The sequence below is a fragment of the Pinus tabuliformis genome, chromosome 6 (genome assembly GCF_031772625.1).
Source record: "Pinus tabuliformis cultivar Carrire ecotype Pingquan chromosome 6, CPIR1, whole genome shotgun sequence".
NCBI classification, from domain to species: Eukaryota; Viridiplantae; Streptophyta; class Pinopsida; order Pinales; family Pinaceae; genus Pinus; species Pinus tabuliformis.
Window position 1 is genome coordinate 1,805,204,378 of NC_142292.1, and position 19,678 is coordinate 1,805,224,055.

At 37.3% G+C, this 19,678-nt stretch overlaps 1 pseudogene; it reads left to right on the plus strand.

The window, feature by feature from the left end:
- The first annotated feature begins 471 nt into the window (after positions 1-471).
- On the plus strand, positions 472-17,355 carry LOC149266247 (phytochrome-like; annotated as a pseudogene).
- Positions 17,356-19,678: the final 2,323 nt, after the last annotated feature.

A 19,678-nucleotide genomic window follows, 5' to 3' on the forward strand; every position in this document is an offset into this window, starting at 1 on the left:
GGTGCATGGTTGCAATGAATGAGAAGACTTTTGAAGTGATTTCTTACAGTGAAAATCCCCCAGAGATATGTTTCAAGTGTTAGCTCATGCAGTTCCCAGCGTGGAGGACCAACAAATTCTTTGTATTGGAAGTAATGCAAGGACCTTGTTCACTCCTTCGATCACCATGGCATTGTAGAAGGCTTCCAAGTTTGAAGAACTCAATCTTTTGAATCCTCTTTTGGTCCATTCCAAGAGTTCTAATAAGCCCTTCGATGCTATAGTCCATAGAATTGATGTGGCATTGATGATAGATTTTGAGCCTATTGGGACTTCGGATGTTTCCACCTCTGCAATGAGAGCATTACAATCCTATAAGCTTGCTACAAAAGGCAATATGATAGTTGCAAATCGATCCCTAGTGGAAATATTGGGCTATTGCGTGGCATGATTGTACAAGAGGTGGGTGACCTTATATGCTATGAATGTGTTATGTCTTATAAATTTCATGATGTTGATCATGGTGAGGTGATATACAAGATTAAAAGATATGATTTAGAACCTTATTTGGGTCTTCACTACCCTGCAACTGATGTCCTTCAGGTTTCAAGATTTTGGTTTATGGGGAACAGAGTAAGAATCATTTGTGATTGCTATGCACAACCTGTAACAGTGATTCAGGACAAGAGATTTCCTAGAGACCTAAGCTTCTGTGGATCTACATTGATAGCACCTCATGGTTGCCATTCTCAATACATGGCCAACATGGGTTCTACAACATCTATAGTAATGGTTGTAGTAATCAATGAGAAGGAATTGGACAGAGGTAGTTGTTGGAAATAATACTGAGAGGGGGGGTGAAGCAGTATTATCTAACAATTTAATAAATCTTCCTTATTTGATCTTTGAATTATTTTTGCATGTCAGTACCATAAAATAATGAGCATGAACAAAGAAGAAACAGATAGTCACACCAAAGAACACAAGATGTAAGGTGGAAACCCAATGTGGGTGAAAACCACCTGCTGCAATATGTCTCTATCTTCTTTCAAATTAGAAACTTCTTTTACAATGATTTTGTACTGGTGCAGTCCTTTACCAGTACGCAGGCTGCAACCTGCAGAGAGCTACAACTCTCTCTCTCTCTCGTTTTCCAGTCTACTCCTGGAAGGGAGCTACAACCCCCTACTTCTTTTCATAAAGCATTAGATGATCAACAAGTACATAACAGTTACAATCTACTACAGATATCAGATCAGCAATAACAGAAGTAACCCAGAACACCTTATCAACAGAGAAATTCAATCAACAGAACATCTTAAGACAGAGACGCAGTTTTTCCTTCTCTGGCCTGCGACCAGACGCAGATAACCTTCTGCTCCCCTGCGTCCACACGCAGATATCCTTCTGCTGCGCTGCGTGCCCACACACTGTTCCTTTAACTGCTCTGCGTTCTGTTGCTTCAGGGACGCATCCAGAAACACTATCGCGCCGCATCTTTTTGCTACAGGACGCACCCAAAAACATTATCGCGCCGCGCCTTTTTACTATAGGACGCACCCAAAAACACTATCGCGTCGCGCCCTTTTTCTTCAGAGACGCACCTGAACCTTGATCGCTCTGCGTCCCCACGCAGATCTCCAATCACTGAGCTGCGTCCCAGACGCACCTGAACTTCGTCTGCCCTGCGTCCCCACGCAGATCTCCAGATTCTACACTGCGTCCCAGCGCGCTTTCCTTTTACTGTACCTGCGTCCCTTCGGGTATGAATGATTTGAAGACTTTAAGTGTAACCCAAACAGTCAGATCTACAGATTTGATCTTGCGCCAAAGGGATCTCAGTCCTTCAGTAGATTCGCCTTATATATCTAGACCAGATCTCACCCAATAAGATATTCAACCAAAGACATACCTAAACCAAATGATCTCCTTTGCTTTATATAGGCAAGCTCCTCCTCAAATCATGGAACAATACCACGAGCCGACACCACAAAATCACAATACCGTCGGCTAGATACTAAGAGTAAAACACAAGAAACCCCCACGTGTGCTTTTCTCTGCCTTAAAATGTGTGCACTGGGTGGACGCACCTCCTGAACGGCTGGCCTTCATCTCTGGACGCGGTTTCTGCATGGTGTACCTGCGGGTACGAACTTTCTGTAAGGTATACCTGCGTCCTCCTTATTTCCTTCAATATTTGATAGCTGATCATCAACTTCTGCTGCTGACTTGAAGAACAGTGACCTGTCACCTGAATGGGTTGCCATCAAGGACAACACTTTAGCCATAATGCCAACAATCTCCCCCTTTGGACTTGATGGCAACCTCACAAACTTCAGCTTCATTCTCCCCCTTTGACATCAAGGGAAAAAGGGGTATGCTCCCCCTAAGAACATGCTCCCCCTGAATATGAACCAGATCTGCAACAAAGAACCATAATCCACCATGAAAGAGATAGAGACATATTGCAGCTATTTCCAAGACCTCCTTCTGACCATCCTCCATAATGCCAACAATGCATTATATGCTCCCCCTGAACCTGTACCATCAATCAGAAAAGATTCAACAACAAGATGATGCATCAACAACCCCCAGCTTTTGCCTGAGGTACTCAAAGGTGTCCCTAGGCAATGGTTTGGTGAGAATATCAGCAACTTGTTCCTTAGAAGGAACATACTCCAACTTGACCTTCTGTTCAAGCACTTGTTCCCGGAGAAAATGATACTTGATTGGTATGTGCTTGGTTTTTGAATGCATAACCGGATTCTTTGAGATGCTGATTGCACTAGTGTTATCACATAAGATGGGGATAGGTGGTGTACAAGTGATTTGAAAATCCTACAAAGTCTGCATCATCCAAAGAAGTTGGGTGCAACAAGATGCAGTAGCAACATATTCCGCTTTAGCTGTAGACAAGGCAATCGAACTCTGTTTCTTGCTGAACCAAGATACCAGTCTGGAACACATAAAGAACGCACCACCACTTGTGCTTTTCCTGTCATCCATGCTTCCGGCCCAATCTGCATCTGTATAAGCATGAAGAGTAAGATCTGTATCTCTAGGATACCATAAGCCATAATTTTGAGTCCCTTGAAGATATTTGAAAATTCTCTTCACTGCCTAAAGATGAGTCTCCTTCGGATTTGCCTCAAATCTTCCAACTATTCCAACTGCATGCATGATGTCCGGTCGGGTACCTGTCAAATATAGTAAACTTCCAATCATAGATCTGTAGGTTGGTTGATGTACTGCTGCAGATTCATCATTTGCACTAAGACTACATCCTGTGACCATGGGTGTACATACTGGTTTTGCATCTTCCATGCCGTATTTCTTCAAAATCTGTTTGAGATACTTGGTTTGAGATAAAAAGATTCCTCCTTCCTTTTGCTGGATTTGTAAACCAAGGAAATATGTCAGTTCTCCTAGCAAGGACATTTCAAATTCTTTCTGCATGACCGAGGCAAAGCTTTGACTCATAGCTTCTTCATTGCTGCCAAAAATAATGTCATCTACATACACAACAAGTATTAGCAATTTGTCATTTTCAATTTTTATATAAAGATTGCTATCTGCTGAACCTTTTGAAAAACCTTGTTGATGAAGATATTTGTCCAAGCGGTAGTACCAAGCCCTTGGAGCTTGTTTGAGACCATAGAGATCCTTTTTCAATCTGCATACAAGATTTGGATCATTTCCAAGAATGAAACCATCTGGTTGTTCAATGTACACTTCTTCTTCCAAGTCTCCATTCAGAAAGGCTGATTTCACGTCCATTTGAAATACTTTGAAGTTTTGAAAACTTGAGAGAGCAAGGAACATTCGGATGGCCTCAAGTCTTGCAACAGGAGCAAAGGTTTCTTCAAAGTCTATTCCTTCTTGCTGCGCATACCCTTTACAAACAAGTCTGGCTTTGTTTCTAATTACTTCTCCATTTTCATTCAATTTATTTTTGAAGACCCATTTTGTTCCGATAACATTTTTATCCTTTGGTCTAGGAACCAGCTCCCAAGTGTTGTTCTTTTCGATTTGCTCAAGTTCTTCATCCATTGCTTTCACCCAACATTCATCTTTGCATGCTTCTTTCACGTTTTGTGGTTCAGTAGAGGAGAGTAGTGCCAAATAGCTTGAGGCTTCTGCAACTGTTCTTCTTGTTTGTACACCTGCTTCTTTCTGCCCCACAATCTGAGATTCTGGATGATTCTTCTGAACATATCTGGATGGAGTCTTTTCTTCTATTCTTGTTTGCTCCTCTGGCTCTTCTTGAGATTCTTCTTGAGGTTCTTCTTCTTCATCATTCTGTCTTTGAGGGTAGCCTTCATCTTCTTCGATGTCTTCATGATGGACTTGCCTAGGAATGTATCCCTTCTCATCAACCACTACATCAATGCTGTCAACAATTCTTCCAAGTCTTTTATTGTAGCACTTGTATGCTTTGCTATATGGAGAGTAACCAAGAAGAATGCCTTCATCTGCCCTAGGTTCAAGTTTGCCAAGCTGCTCATCAGTATTCTTGATATAGCATTTGCTCCCAAAGATTTTGAAGTGCTTTACCGAAGGAGTCTTGCCACTCCAAAGCTCATGAGGAGTTTGAGTGCTGTTCACCCGGACATTTGTTTTGTTGAGAATAACAACCGCAGCATGTGCAGCTTCACCCCAGAAAGTTGCGGGAGTTCCTGATTCATCAAGCATAGCACGAGCCATTTGTTGGATTGTTCTGTTCATTCTTTCAACAACTCCATTTTGCTGAGGAGTTCTAGCTGTAGAGAATTCTCTCCTTATCCCATGTTCATCACAGAAATCGAAAAATTCATTTGAAGTAAATTCCCCACCTCTGTCGGATCTGAGGCACTTAATTTTGTGACCTGATTCATTTTCAACCAAGGCTTTGAAGGATTTGAATTTTTGGAATGCTTCATCTTTGTGCTTCATAAGTCCCAACCAGACAAACCTGGAGAAATCGTCAATAAATAATATCAAGTATTCCTCTCCTCTAGGTGTTCTTTTCCTGAATGGACCACATGTATCTGTATGTACTAGCTCAAGAGGCATGCTAGCTGATCCTTCTTTCTCTGGAAAGTTAGTTCTGGTTTGTTTTCCAAACTGACATGATCTGCATATGGTGTTGTCAGGAATTTTGATATCTGGAAGATCGCGAACTGCCTGATATTTGCATGCTTTCCTTATTTGTGAGAAGCTTAGATGTCCCAACCTTCGATTCCATAACCAGTGCTCTTCATCCTTGCTCAGATAGCATTGTTCTTGTCCTTCTTCAAATATGTACAGATTATTTGGAGTTCTTTTGCCTTTGAGTACTGTTTTACCTGTATCAAGATCCCGAACAAGACATCCATTCGATCTGAAAATAACCTCGGTTCTTTGATCACACAACTGGCTGACACTTAGAAGATTATGCTTCAATCCATCAACATATAAAACATTTCCAGCTTTGACCTTTTCTTTTAACTGAGCAATGCCTTTTCCTTTTATAGTTGCAGGAGTATCATTTCCAAAAGAGACTTTCTTTCCCTTTTCTAGAGCAGAATAAGATTCAAGTTTTTCTTTATCACCTGTCACATGCTTCGAACATCCACTGTCAATGTACCATAGATTTTCCCCTCCCTCTGCATAAAATGCTATTCCACATCTTTCTATTTGAGGTTCCTTTATTCTCCATGTTTTGGTGCTTGAGGCTTGTTCCTTTTTCTGCTGAAACCTGCTCCTGCATTCAGATTCTTCATGACCAAAGTTACTGCAAATAGAACATTTGACTTCATTTTCAAGAACCGAAAAGTTGTTATAGGTCCTTTTTGTAATCCCTGTCATACTTCTTTGTTTTTGAGCTTCCCTAGTCATGATTGTTTTATATGCAACACATTGAGCTGCTTTGTGACCAAAGTTATGACACGAAAAGCATTGTCCATTGAAGAAACTTCTGCGGTTATCGAATCTACCAGCCAACTGATTGTAATTTCTATTTTCATCTATTCTTGGACCAAATTGAGAAGATTTTACCTGTGGCTGGTTCACCCTTAAGATGGATTGCCCTTGATAGTTTCTGTTTGTAATTCGTCCCTGCTTTACCTGATGATCTTCATTGTTCTTTTGCTCATTTCTTCTTGCTGCATCAAGATAACTCTTTGAGGTGGATGCTTGAGAGGTTTCTCCATTATAGCCCAGACCTGTCTTGTTTAGAGGAGACCGCTGCACATTGATAATCTTATCCAAAGTTTCAGATCCTTTGACAAACTTAAGATTAATAGCTTTTGTTTTCTCAATCTCTTTTCTAAGACCAACAATTTCTCCTTCTAGTTTTTCAAGATGTTTTTCCTTTTCATCAATTTGAAATTGTAGAGTATCAATGATCACATTCTTTTCTTCTATACATCTCTTGAGTCTAGTGATTTCATCATAAAGGTTATCCACATCTATAGCATCCATATAATCATCATCTTCAAATGCCATTAATAACTTATATTCATTACCTCGTTCATCTTCATCACTGTTTGATAGACCATCACTATCTTCATGGGTGTAGTAGCTTTTCTTATTTGCACTTTGTTTCTTGTTCCATCTAGCAGGTTCCTTTCCTTTATCCTTATAAGGACATTTTGCAGCATAATGACCTACTCTTCCACAAGCAAAGCATTTGAAAGGTAGCTTACCTCTGAACCTTCCAGAACCCCTTTGAAGATTTCTGACAAAATTTGATTCTTCTTCCTCTTCTTCTGGAACATGGATTGCTTCATAGTAATCTTCTTTGCCTGATGCCTTGAAAGCAGCTTCCCTTCTGTCTGATGGACCTCCCTTTCTCATTTCATAAGCAGTTAGAATTCCATGTAGCTGAGACATAGTGAGAATTCGGAGATTTTCCTTTTCTTCTATTGCAGATACTTTAGATTCAAACTTGGGGGATAATGATCTTAGAATCTTTTCAACTACTATAGCCTCTTTTATTTCTTCACCCAAATTTTTCATACAATTAACAATCTCATCTACCTGAAGAAAATAATTAGCCACACTTTCATCATTATACATCTTGAGAGTCTCATACTGAATCCTGAGAGTTTGAAGTTTAGCTCGCTTTACCTGTTCATCTCCTTCATAGCTCGTGACCATTTTGTCCCATATCTCTTTTGCTGATTTGAAGTGCATTACCTTCATGAATTCCGTTTGGGATATACTTCCTAATAGAGTACTGACTACTTTTGCATTTGTTTCATACTTCTTTTTCTCAGCTGGATCTGTAGGAGTAGCTGAAGGAAAAGCATAACCTGTTTCTACAATGTCCCAAACTTCTGTACCAAGAGATTGAAGATAGGCAGTAACTCTTACCTTCCAATAATTGAAGTTTGTCCCATCAAAAACCGGTGGCCTGATTGATGCTTCTCTCTTGTAGTTGCTCATGATGAACGATCTACCTTCAAGAGATCAAGCTTCTCTGAAGGACCTGCTCTGATACCAATTGTTGGAAATAATACTGAGAGGGGGGGTGAATCAGTATTATCTAGCAATTTAATAAATCTTCCTTATTTGATCTTTGAATTATTTTTGCATGTCAGTACCATAAAATAATGAGCATGAACAAAGAAGAAACAGATAGTCACACCAAAGAACACAAGATGTAAGGTGGAAACCCAATGTGGGTGAAAACCACCTGCTGCAATATGTCTCTATCTTCTTTCAAATTAGAAACTTCTTTTACAATGATTTTGTACTGGTGCAGTCCTTTACTAGTACGCAGGCTGCAACCTGCAGAGAGCTACTACTCTCTCTCTCTCTCGTTTTCCAGTCTACTCCTGGAAGGGAGCTACAACCCCCTACTTCTTTTCATAAAGCATCAGATGATCAACAAGTACATAACAGTTACACTCTACTACAGATATCAGATCAGCAATAACAGAAGTAACCTAGAACACCTTATCAACAGAGAAATTCAATCAACAGAACATCTTAAGACAGAGACGCAGTTTTTCCTTCTGTGGCCTGCGACCAGACGCAGATAACCTTCTGCTCCCCTGCGTCCACACGCAGATATCCTTCTGCTGCGCTGCGTGCCCACGCACTGTTCCTTTAACTGCTCTGCGTTCTGTTGCTTCAGGGACGCATCCAGAAACACTATCGCGCCGCGTCTTTTTGCTACAGGACGCACCCAAAAACACTATCGCGCCGCGCCTTTTTGCTACAGGACGCACCCAAAAACACTATCGCGCCGCGCCCTTTTGCTTCAGAGACGCACCTGAACCTTGATCGCTCTGCGTCCCCACGCAGATCTCCAGTCACTGAGCTGCGTCCCAGACGCACCTGAACTTCGTCTGCCCTGCGTCCCCACGCAGATCTCCAGATTCTGCACTGCGTCCCGGCGCGCTTTCCTTTTACTGTACCTGCGTCCCTTCGGGTATGAATGATTTGAAGACTTTAAGTGTAACCCAAACAGTCAGATCTACAGATCTGATCTTGCGCCAAAGGGATCTCAATCCTTCAGTAGATTCGCCTTATAGATCTAGACCAGATCTCACCCAATAAGATATTCAACCAAAGACATACCTAAACCAAATGATCTCCTTTGCTTTATATAGGCAAGCTCCTCCTCAAATCATGGAACAATACCACAAGCCGACACCACAAAATCACAATACCGTCGGCTAGATACCAAGAGTAAAACACAAGAAACCCCCACGTGTGCTTTTCTCTGCCTTAAAATGTGTGCACTGGGTGGACGCACCTCCTGAACGGCTGGCCTGCGTCTCTGGACGCGGTTTCTGCATGGTGTACCTGCGGGTACGCACTTTCTGTAAGGTATACCTGCGTCCTCCTTATTTCCTGCAATATTTGATAGCTGATCATCAACTTTTGCTGCTGACTTGAAGAACAGTGACCTGTCACCTGAATGGGTTGCCATCAAGGACAACACTTTAGCCATAATGCCAACAGTAGTGAGGGGTAGATGCAATAGAAAGGAAGAAGGCTTTGGGGACTGGTGGTTTGTCATCATAGTAGTCCACGCTATGTTCCATTTCCTTTGAGGTATGCCTGTGAGTTCTTAATGCAAGTTTTTGGAGTTTATCTAAACAAGAAAGTTGAATTGGCTGCTCAGATGAGAGAAAAGTTAATTTTACACAATCTAGCATTGCTCTACGACATGCTGCTTCACGACACACCCTTGGGAATTGTCACTCGGAAGCCCAACATCAGGGATGTTTTCAAATGTGATGGTGCTGCCCTTTACTGTGAAGAAAAAGTTTGGCTTATGGGGGTAACTCCTATTGAGGCTCAGATCCAAGATATTGTTGCATGGTTGTCTGAGCATCACATGGATTCTACATGTTCGAGCATAGATAATCTTGTTTATGCAGGCTATCCTCGAGTGGGATCATTAGGGAATGCAGTTTGTGGATTGTCATGGTGAGAATTAATTTAAAAGAGTTTTCATTTGGTTCAGATACCATATTGCAGAAGAAATCAAATGGGGAGGTGCCAAGCATGACCTACAGGATATATATACAATGGTAGGAAAATGAATCCACAATCTTCATTTGATGCATTCCTTGAAATGATAAAAATTAGGATTTTGCCTTGGGAGGATGTTGAGATGGATTCCATCCATTCGTTGCAGTTAATACTGTGAGGTTCTTGCAAAGAAGCTAATTATGCTAGTAGAAGAAATATCTCGATAAATAGGACACTGACTGATTTGAACCTTCAGGAAATGGATGAATTAAATGTAGTGACAAATGATATGGTGAGACTGATTGAAACAACAAATACTCCAATCTTGGCAGTCGATGCTTATGGTGTAGTAAATGGATGGAATAGAAAAGCTGTCGAACTTACACGTTGTCAGTGCAAGAGGTAACACAGAAGCCTCTAATCAATCTCGTTGAGGAAACCTCAGCTGAGAATGATGCTACATTTGGATTTGTAGAGTCTCCAAAATGTATTAAAAATATCACCTACTTTCACCTTTATCACCACCATTTCACTCACATGTCACAACTCCATGACCATATAACCTTTCATTAGCCTCCATTTTCATAATTATATGGGTTACCTTTGTGTTTTCGAAAAGTTAATGATTTCTAGTACTATAAGTGAATTAAATGGTTAAAACTTAGAAAAGTTACATATACCTGCTAATACTTAAAAGTGGCTTGAGTTTCATGACATGTGTAGGTCATTTGGAAGCTTCCAAGGCACCCTTATGTGGCCTCCAATGCTCAAATTCGAATTATCTTCAAGATATGGACAAAGATTTGGATAAAGATCAAATAGGATATGTCTCATCATTAACTCTTTGAGTTGTAACTCTATGAGATTTTCTAGGGATCTAGGGAGAGAAGAATGGACCTCCATTAATTAGGTATTTTCTTATGTTCTTGTATAAATAGGAGAGCCTTCTCCTTTGAAAAGCATGTGTAAATTTGGAGATACTCACATGGAAAGTTAAGATTACATATGAATGGAATTTAGATTTATCACCATCCTCATGAGTGATGTCCACCTTGATTGGTAATGCTTGCACTGGGAGCCTCTCAACTTGCCATCTCTCATGCTTTTGGATTGGCCACCTATAATGTGTGAGATTTATTATTTTTCATAGATTAATATTTATTTCTTTCATATCTTTTCCTGTGTGAGAGGTTAAGTGTGATCTCCTTTATTTTCTTTCTACCTAGAAGTTAAGAGAATTTGTTTTGATTTTCTTTCATATCTTTTCCTGTGTGAGAGGTTAAGAGTGATTGTTTTTATTTTCTTTCTACCTAGAAGTTAAGAGCATTTGTTTTCATTTGCTTTCATATCTTTTCCTATGTGAGAGGTTAAGAATTATTGTTTTTGCTTTCATTTCTAAAAGAGTGGTGTGCTTTTCAATTTCTGCAAGATTGAAAGATTAAGATTTCAATTCCACGCATTGTACTATAATTTCTTTTGAGTTGATTGTTGAATTAGAATAGGTGAATTTGGTTTTTCATTATTTGGTTTCATAGTTAGATTTATCTAAATTGAAAGTTAATTTCTAGCATATATAGCGCACGCATGCTTCGAAAGTCTTACGAAACCCCCAGGTTGACAATTAAATGATAGGTAATTAACTTGGCTCGACATTTTGGTGTCATTGCTAGGGAAGTGTGCATAGGAACTAACTTTCAGTCTAGAGTTCATACCTTTTTTCAGTTTTTTCTAGATGCATGATTAAAGCATGTATATGCATAAATCATTTAGCTGCATGTCATTTTTATAGACCATTTATGGACAAAGGACAAAGGATCTAGAATGCAGATCAAATATTCTTTGGAGCAAAAATACTACATTGAGGAATGGTATCGAGACACGATTGGGCCACGACATTCATCTGTTCTTCAAGAGATCTTTGCCACAAATCTAAAGGTTAAAACGATTTTTCATGTCCTCATGCACAATCAGGTACATTTTGCAAATTTGGATATGAACATTGTAGAAAGTTTAATCCGTAAATGGCTCCATTGGAAACATTCATATACTTAAAAATTAAAAAAAAAAAATATTCTTTCAAGTAGGATAAAATAAAGAAATAAAATCAAGCTTGATTGCAATTTTTTAAGAGTTTTTGAATGCATTTTTTAAGGTTTTTAGACTTTAAAATCTTCCAAAATTTATTTATTTTCTTGCATTTCTTCATTAACCTCACAAAAATATTTTCAATAAAAAAAATCATGTTTTGATAATAAAAAAAGTCATGTTAGATTTTCAATTAAAAAAAAATTAATAAAAAAATTAATGTTTTTTTAATAAGGAAAATGTAGATTTTTAGATAAATAAAATACCAATTCTTTTTTCCAAAAGAGATTGACAATTTAGATTCTCATGTGACCCGTAAAGGAAAAAGATATTTTGGCTTTAGCTTGGAATCCAAATTCAAAGTTCATCATAATAATAATAATAAAAAAAAATTAAAAAAATAAAAAAAATAGATCTTGCTTTAAATTGTTGCATATCTATTCCATTTTGAGGAACTGCAAAAACGACTCATTTTTGCAACAGAACCTGATTTAATTCTAGTGCATCCATCATAATCCAATGTCAACTTTGTTTCCATGGGATAATCCACAAAAATATTTTTTGATATATTCAAAGTGTTCTCGTCATCCATTGCAACGCTGAGTTCTTTGAAAAATACCAAGAAAACAACGGGAGCGAAAAGCTGAGCAGCAAGTTATGGAATTTGTTGAGAAGTGTAATTCTGTTTATGTGGATTACATTATCCTTAAGAAATACACTCCGAATCTCCAGATTTGGCAATCAACTGAGGATTTGCAGGTTGAGCATTAGTGGTTCATTCGCTGATCTTGGGAGGTGAATTTTAGTGGGTTCATTTCAGAGGATCCTTTCTTTCCAAACTCATTGTGCCCTGTTAATAACTCTAGGTGCATGTGCTTGGCTCATCCCGACGTTTAGCTGCCAGAATACACAAATCTTCCACATCCAAACCTCCCAACATCAAAGGCTGAAAAATCTGCATATGTATTAGCATGGGCCATGTAATAAGCCCAAATCTCCAATCAATCTAGAAATAATTAATTTTGTTAACTGAGCATTTACCAGAATCTGTAACAACTTAAAAAACATCATTTTTGAAACACGATTTTTGGTCAAATCAAAACAAATTTCAAAAAAATAAGAAATTCAGCAAATTCGTAATTGATTGGGAGAAATTCAGGATTCTCTAGAGCCCTATTTTCGAGATTATGTGAGAAAAACGAATTTAGAATTAATGCACAGAGGTAGTTGTAGCCCTGATTTGATCTCCTTGATCTACTGGAGGTAGATCCACCACAGAGATGATGAGCAATACCATATCAGTTATCAACTTGGTGAGTTGGATATAATCATTCGAGTTGTCGCTCCTATACAATTTTGAAAGATGCTGAGAAAGAAGTATGCTCAGTTTTTCCCAGCAACATATTGTTACAAACCAAAAACTCCACCTTATAGCGTGTTCCAATATAGTGGGCTTGGAGCAATGCAACACAGTCAAAAGAAGAGGCATCAATGGAGGCAGAAGAAGAAAGCAATATTTATATGGATTGAAGGACTCTTACAGCTTCTGAACTCTGCATTCTTTCTAGCCCCCTTTGTAACATTTAATTAAAAAAATCTAGTATTTGGGTTGCGCTAGAGGACATGTTCTGTGGTTGTGATTATATATAAAATTCTGCCATGGAGTTTTTGAGATTAGTAGTTCTAGGTTCTACTCATCTAGTTTCTCGTTTTTTCATTCAAGTTGTGATACTTATGGTATATTGTTGAATGGCTGCACCTATGGCTCTACAACAAATGATTTTGATGGCGCTCCTAGTCCTAGTCGGAGCTTGGATACAGGAGGGGTTTCTTCTATTTTCTGCCATTCATCTCCATAGTGGGAGGGTCATTTTTTGGCCTGCATCTTTACATTCATTTTCTTCGGTTAACACCAGAAAAATGGAATGGAGATACAACATCTACGAGACAATAAAAAAATGATGGAGTAGCATATGAATATATGTATATGTTAAATGTCTACTCTGTCACGTATAGATCCTGTAGACTCTCATTAAACAAATATAGAATATGATACCTCCAAACTCCCCTATTTCTATAATAAAATATAATTTTCGAATGTAATTTTTTTTATTATTAATAATAATAAAAAAAATTGCTAATTTTTTTGGAAGAGGTATTGATCAATTCGAAGATTGGACTGACTATTTGTTCATAAAAAAAACGCAAAGTTGTGTGTACTTAACTGTCTGTTCAAGATTTTAGCTACAGAAACTACACAATTCTACAACTAAACCACAATTCTGTAGCTGAACTATAATTTTCCAGCTGAAAAATAATTTTTCAACTATGAATTTAACTCAATGATCTGTTTGTCAACAATGCATTCTACTTAGAAAATCATGATCAAAACTTATTGGTTTTGTCTAATGATGATGTTTTCAAGCATGATGCTGGAAATAAGAAGAACTATGAAGGCACTTTATCAGCAAGATCAATTGATGAATTTTTTTATTGAGGATTCTTTTGTAGGAATCATTAAGCATTCAAAAATAATATTTCTTTATCTTTATGAAATGCTATGATTCAAGCATAAATTGAGGAAACTTTTTTATTTTAGAAGATGGATTTATTATCACAATTATTAAATTGGACTAACCATTTGAAATGAAGACACGTCATGAACCTGTTAATTATGCAAATTTTTCCGCATGTACCTAGAGAAATTGATCACATCTCTTTGAACACACTTATATTTGTTGCAATGTTAGTGCCATGTTTGTTTTCAAGTTCTAGGGCAATTGGATAATTGAAGGAAGCCAATTGTGCATGATTGGTTTTGTAGGACCAATTTCAAGAGACAAGAACCAATTAAATCCATTTCTATAATCCATAAATGCCATCATTTTTCCTCTCCAAACTCATAATCTATCCAAGAATTTTCGCTAAGCATTGTCATCACCATTTCCCTTGCAAGTGTCGCATGTTTCCTTTACATTTTCCATTCACATTTTCCATAATTTCCATTCATTAACCCATTAATAGAGACACTAACCTCACTTACATGCTGATTTTTCATTTTTCTTTCCGTTCGTTTGTTTACCCTCTTTTCATTTTCCTTTCCATTAAATAAACCTTGATCCACTGCAAAATTTTTCATTTATAGTCCTTCCAAAATCATCTTTTCATACTCACGTTAGAAGATGGAGGATTCCTTAAGGCCTCCCTTCTAACAAGTCTTGGCCTATCGACATCACCACATTATCTCGGTTCAGGGTTAGAGTCCTTACTAGTACCTTAAGGCTTGTATGCATCAATGACAAGTTCTCTCGCCGAAAATCATGGTAATACATCAATGTCCCTTGATCTTTGTATCTTGCAAGTGGCTTGACATCAGCTCATCTATTCGCACTTTTCAAGATGCACTTAGGTACATTGGCACTCATTGACATTAATGGTGAGTTTGCCTTGCATTGCTTAACGACATTCATTAATGGTGAGTAATCCAATGACTTCTATTCATGCTCCACAACAACACATTCATTCGCATGACTAGAATTGTACCATTGGGTTTTATAGCAGGTGAAGACTATATCATTCAATGTTTTGTAGCAGATACAACAGATTTAGCAGTAGCAATAAAGAATCCACTTTCACCACCTCTTCCAAGATTTATGAAACCAGGAATTAGATGAAATTATACATTTTATTCCGTGACCCAGCAGTAGCTACAACTTCTCTACATATGCATAGTTTGTCCACTTCCTAGGTAAGTAAAGGTATGTTATTTTTTAGCTTTTAATCATAGAATTTCTTGAATACTGAAGTTATAATTTTTGGAAAATACTTCACTATATTTTCTTTCTCATTTGAAAAAAGGTCGTAAACACCGTTAGTTTGGGGGAAGGGACATCCATTTATTATCACATCCATTTCACTTCATTTCATCCTAACATACTTGTCCTAATCAATTAGGACTACATTATGCTTCAAATGTTATGTGATTTTCAAATAAATGTCTAAATGATGAGCATATTATATGGTTGATTTATGCATTCTTAAATATGTTCAATGAATCTTTCTGCAACAAAAAGAAACAAGGTATTGAAACACAAGAACCAATACCAATTAAGATTTGGTTGTCACATAAGAACCAACAAAACATGTTGCAATTCAATGTATGACAAGAAATTCTTTGCAAAACAAAATAAAATTGTGAAATACTATCAAATGCAAAGTTTAAGGACATATGATATAATCCAAGCTCATTCAAAAGCAAATCATGATTAAGAAATGCAGTAGATTGCATGAGGACATGCAATAATGTCAATCGGGGGAAATGTAGAGTCTCCAAAATGTATTCAAAATATCATCCACTTTCACCTTTATCACCACCACTTCACTCACATGTCACAACTCCATGACCATATAACCTTTCATTAGCCTCCATTTTCATAATTATATGGGTTACCTTTGTGTTTTCGAAAAGTTAATGATTTCTAGTATTATAAGTGAATTGAATGGTTAAAACTTAGAAAAATGACATATCCTTGCTAGTACTTAAAAGTGACTTGAGTTTCATGACATGTGTAGGTGATTTGGAAGCTTCCAAGGCACCCTTCTGTGGCCTCCAATTCTCAAATTCGAATTATCTTCAAGATATGGAAGAAGATTTAGATAAAGGCCAAATATGATATGTGTCTCATCATTACCTCTTTGAGTTGTAACTCTATGAGATTTTCTAGGGATCTAGGGAGAGAATAATGGACCTCCATTAATGAGGTAGCTTCTTATGCTTTTGTATAAATAGGAGAGCCTTCTCCTTTGAAAGGCATGTGTAAAGTTGGAGATACTGAGGTGGAGAGTTAAGATTACTTATGAATGGAATTTAGATTTAGCACCATGCTCATGAGTGATGTTAACCTTGATTGGTAATGCTTGCACTGGGAGCCTCTCAACTTGCCATCTCTTATGCTTTTGGATTGGCCACCTATAATGTATGAGATTTATTGTTTTTCATAGGTTAATATTTATTTCTTTCATATGTTTTCCTGTGTGATAGGTTAAGAGTGATTGGCTTTATTTTCTTTCTAACTAGAAGTTAAGAGCATTTGTTTTTATTTGCTTTCATATCTTTTTCTATGCGAGAGGTTAAGAGTGATTGTTTTTATTTTCTTTCTACCTAGAAGTTAAGAGCATTTCTTTTTATTTTCTTTCATATCTTTTCCTATGTGAGATGCTAAGAATGATTTTTTTTCTTTCATTTATGAAAGAGTGGTGTGATTTTCAATTCCTACAAGATTGAAAGATTAAGATTTCAATTCTACACGCTATAGTATAATTGTACTATAATTTCTTTTGAGTTGATTCTTGAATTAAAATAGGTGACTTTTGTTTTTCATTATTTGGTTTTGTAGTTAAATTTATCTAAATTGAAAGTTAATTTCTAGCATATATAGTGCATGCATGCTTCACAAGTTTTACAAAATCCCCGGGTTGAAAATTAAATGATAGGTAATTAACTTGCCTCAACAAGCTTTGCAAGGAGTTGAAAAGAAAAATGTTCAAATTGAGCTGAGAAGACATGGCTCAGAGGAGGAAAAAGGTGCAGTAGTTTTACTAGATAATGCTTGCTTGAACATGGATCTGAAGGAGAATGTTGTGGGAGTGTGCTTTTTTGCCCAAGATGTGATCGGGCAGAAGATATTTATGGACAAGGCCACTCAGATTCAAGGTGACTACAAGGAAACAGTTTAGAATCCAAGTCTTGTAATTCCTCCCATATTTGGTGTAGATGAATGTGGATGGTGTTCTGAGTGGACTTCACCCTGGAGAAAAAGAGGCTATAATTCTTATTGTTAAAGATGCCAAAGTTTTGGATTACATTTTTTATGAGCATAAAATCCGCAGCTTGATATTTGAAGGGCATAAATATATCAGTCAAAATGACAGCTAGTTAAATAGGTGGCATAATTTCCTTCATTAGAGGAACCCCTGGTAGCAAACGAAGGAGCACCATTAAGCTATAGAAAATATCATTTATCATAGGAAGAATTGTGTAAGCAATGTGTTGACCTACTCAGAGATGATCCTTTTCTCTGTAGAGAAGGATGATAAATTCACATATGAAGTGTCTGATGGACAAAATCAGAATTCGTAGTCAAAGGTGCAGTGAAACATGCTTTCCTTTTTGCATGTCAAAGGAGACTCAATTATTCTTTCATGTTGATAAGGTTTCCCTCATAGAAAGCCAATTTTGTTGATTGAGATCTGATGATAAAATAGAGGACAGTGACAAACATCGATCATGATACATCAATCATCAAACATCACTTACAGAAATAAAAATATCAGAGAGATAAGAACAGAAGGTATCAAGAAAGAGGGCATGGCTAGAAGAAAGCAGGCAACAAAACCAGTCTTCCTCTATGGATTCCTCAACAACCTTTTCTTATGAATAAAGTTAATGTAGATCTACCAATTGTACTAGTTCCTTCACCATTCTCTCATCTTCATTCACTAGTAAAATTATACTTAATGGTAGCTTGGATATTCACAGATGCATCACCAAGCAGAAGACCAAGAACATCTCATGAATGATACTCAAAACTTCATTATTATGCACATTTTGTGACCGCAGAGAAGATCTGATGTTTCCTACAACACAACCATCGAAATCCATTCTATGAATCTATAATGAGAGATGTGATATATTTCATTCAATTCAAAAAACTAAAACCTAAGCCAGACAAATTAGTATGGGAAGGAGCGTTTTCTTTGAAATCGATTGCAGCTTCATCAAACCTTAGACTTTCAAGTGACAATTATGTTTTAACAATTGAGAGTGGATCAATGCGTGGAGAGGTTTATCATGTTTTGACAACCACAGTTCCAGTTTTGTGAAGACTGTGAAATTTCAAGTCTTTATTTCTTTTCAGGTGCTTGATAGGCCACTAACCTTTCTATACACCATTTTCAATATGATGTTCTTTTAATTCCTTTGGGATTTTCTGTCAAACTTTGACTTGTGTGCTGAAGAATTATTTTTTCTGTAATATAAGAGTATCTTGTAGACCTTTCATTTTTGGTTTGATATGGACATTATCATTCTCTACTTCGGAAAAAATGATCCAAGCACACAGAACATTTGTGACCACATTCAGAAAGTCTTTGTTTGAATTCTGCTATGGCATCAAAGTTTCAAACTACCTCCAATTATAAGTTTTGTCTGCCATGAAAACTCTACAAGTGTTGCTGCAAAGTCACTTTTGAAACACAGACCATGTAACTTTCTTTATGCACATTTGACCCATTCATGCTGCTTGACTTGAATTGAGAACCATAACAGTCATATGCCCTTTTGCATATTTTTTTCATTCACCTTATGAAAGTCATTAAAAATCCTTTAGACCTTCAATTAGCCCTATGATTTCTTGCACAAACCAAGGGGTAACTATGTCAACATTGACACATTTATGGTGGTGGATGGTGATGGCTCCTCCTTGTTTCAAATGCTATTAAGAATTTTTCTCTTCCTCACCTCCATAGTCCTTTATTTTGGGAGGACTAGTGATGACTTGGAGGATTTTCTCTCTAAAGTATTATCTGTTATCAATTCCAGTTTCTATGGATACTCTTTTGGGTTCCCTTCATTTTCTATTTTATTATCTATTCTTCTTTCATTATTCATAGATTTTAGAACTTATTGATAGATGCTCTAGGTGCTCCTTATTGTTTTTGTCAAATGTTGTCCTCCTAGTCCCATTGACATAGTTTGAAGTATTCTTTTGTCACATAGAAGGTCTCCCTCTCTTGTTTTTTGTTGAGAAATGTTGCATATATACTTCATAGATCAAATAAGTACATCATGGAACATGAAGGATTACAACAAACAAACAACAATGGTACCCCAAAAGGTGAAGGCAAGGGATTTTAGAGTTCCCCTCTCTTTTGTGAACTTTGATATCTATGGATGTTTTCTTGTATGTGTTTTTATAGATTGACATTTTTAGGTTGTTTTTCTTGTATTTGTTTACAACAGTGGCCAACACATGTTCTGAAGTTTGGGAACTAGAATACTAAACAAGATACTGGTTACACATCTTATTTTGAGGGTGCCTGTGTTGTTAGAGGTGCAAAGCCTGGCCATGAAGAACAGTCTAACAAGGAAGATGAGGGTATCAGA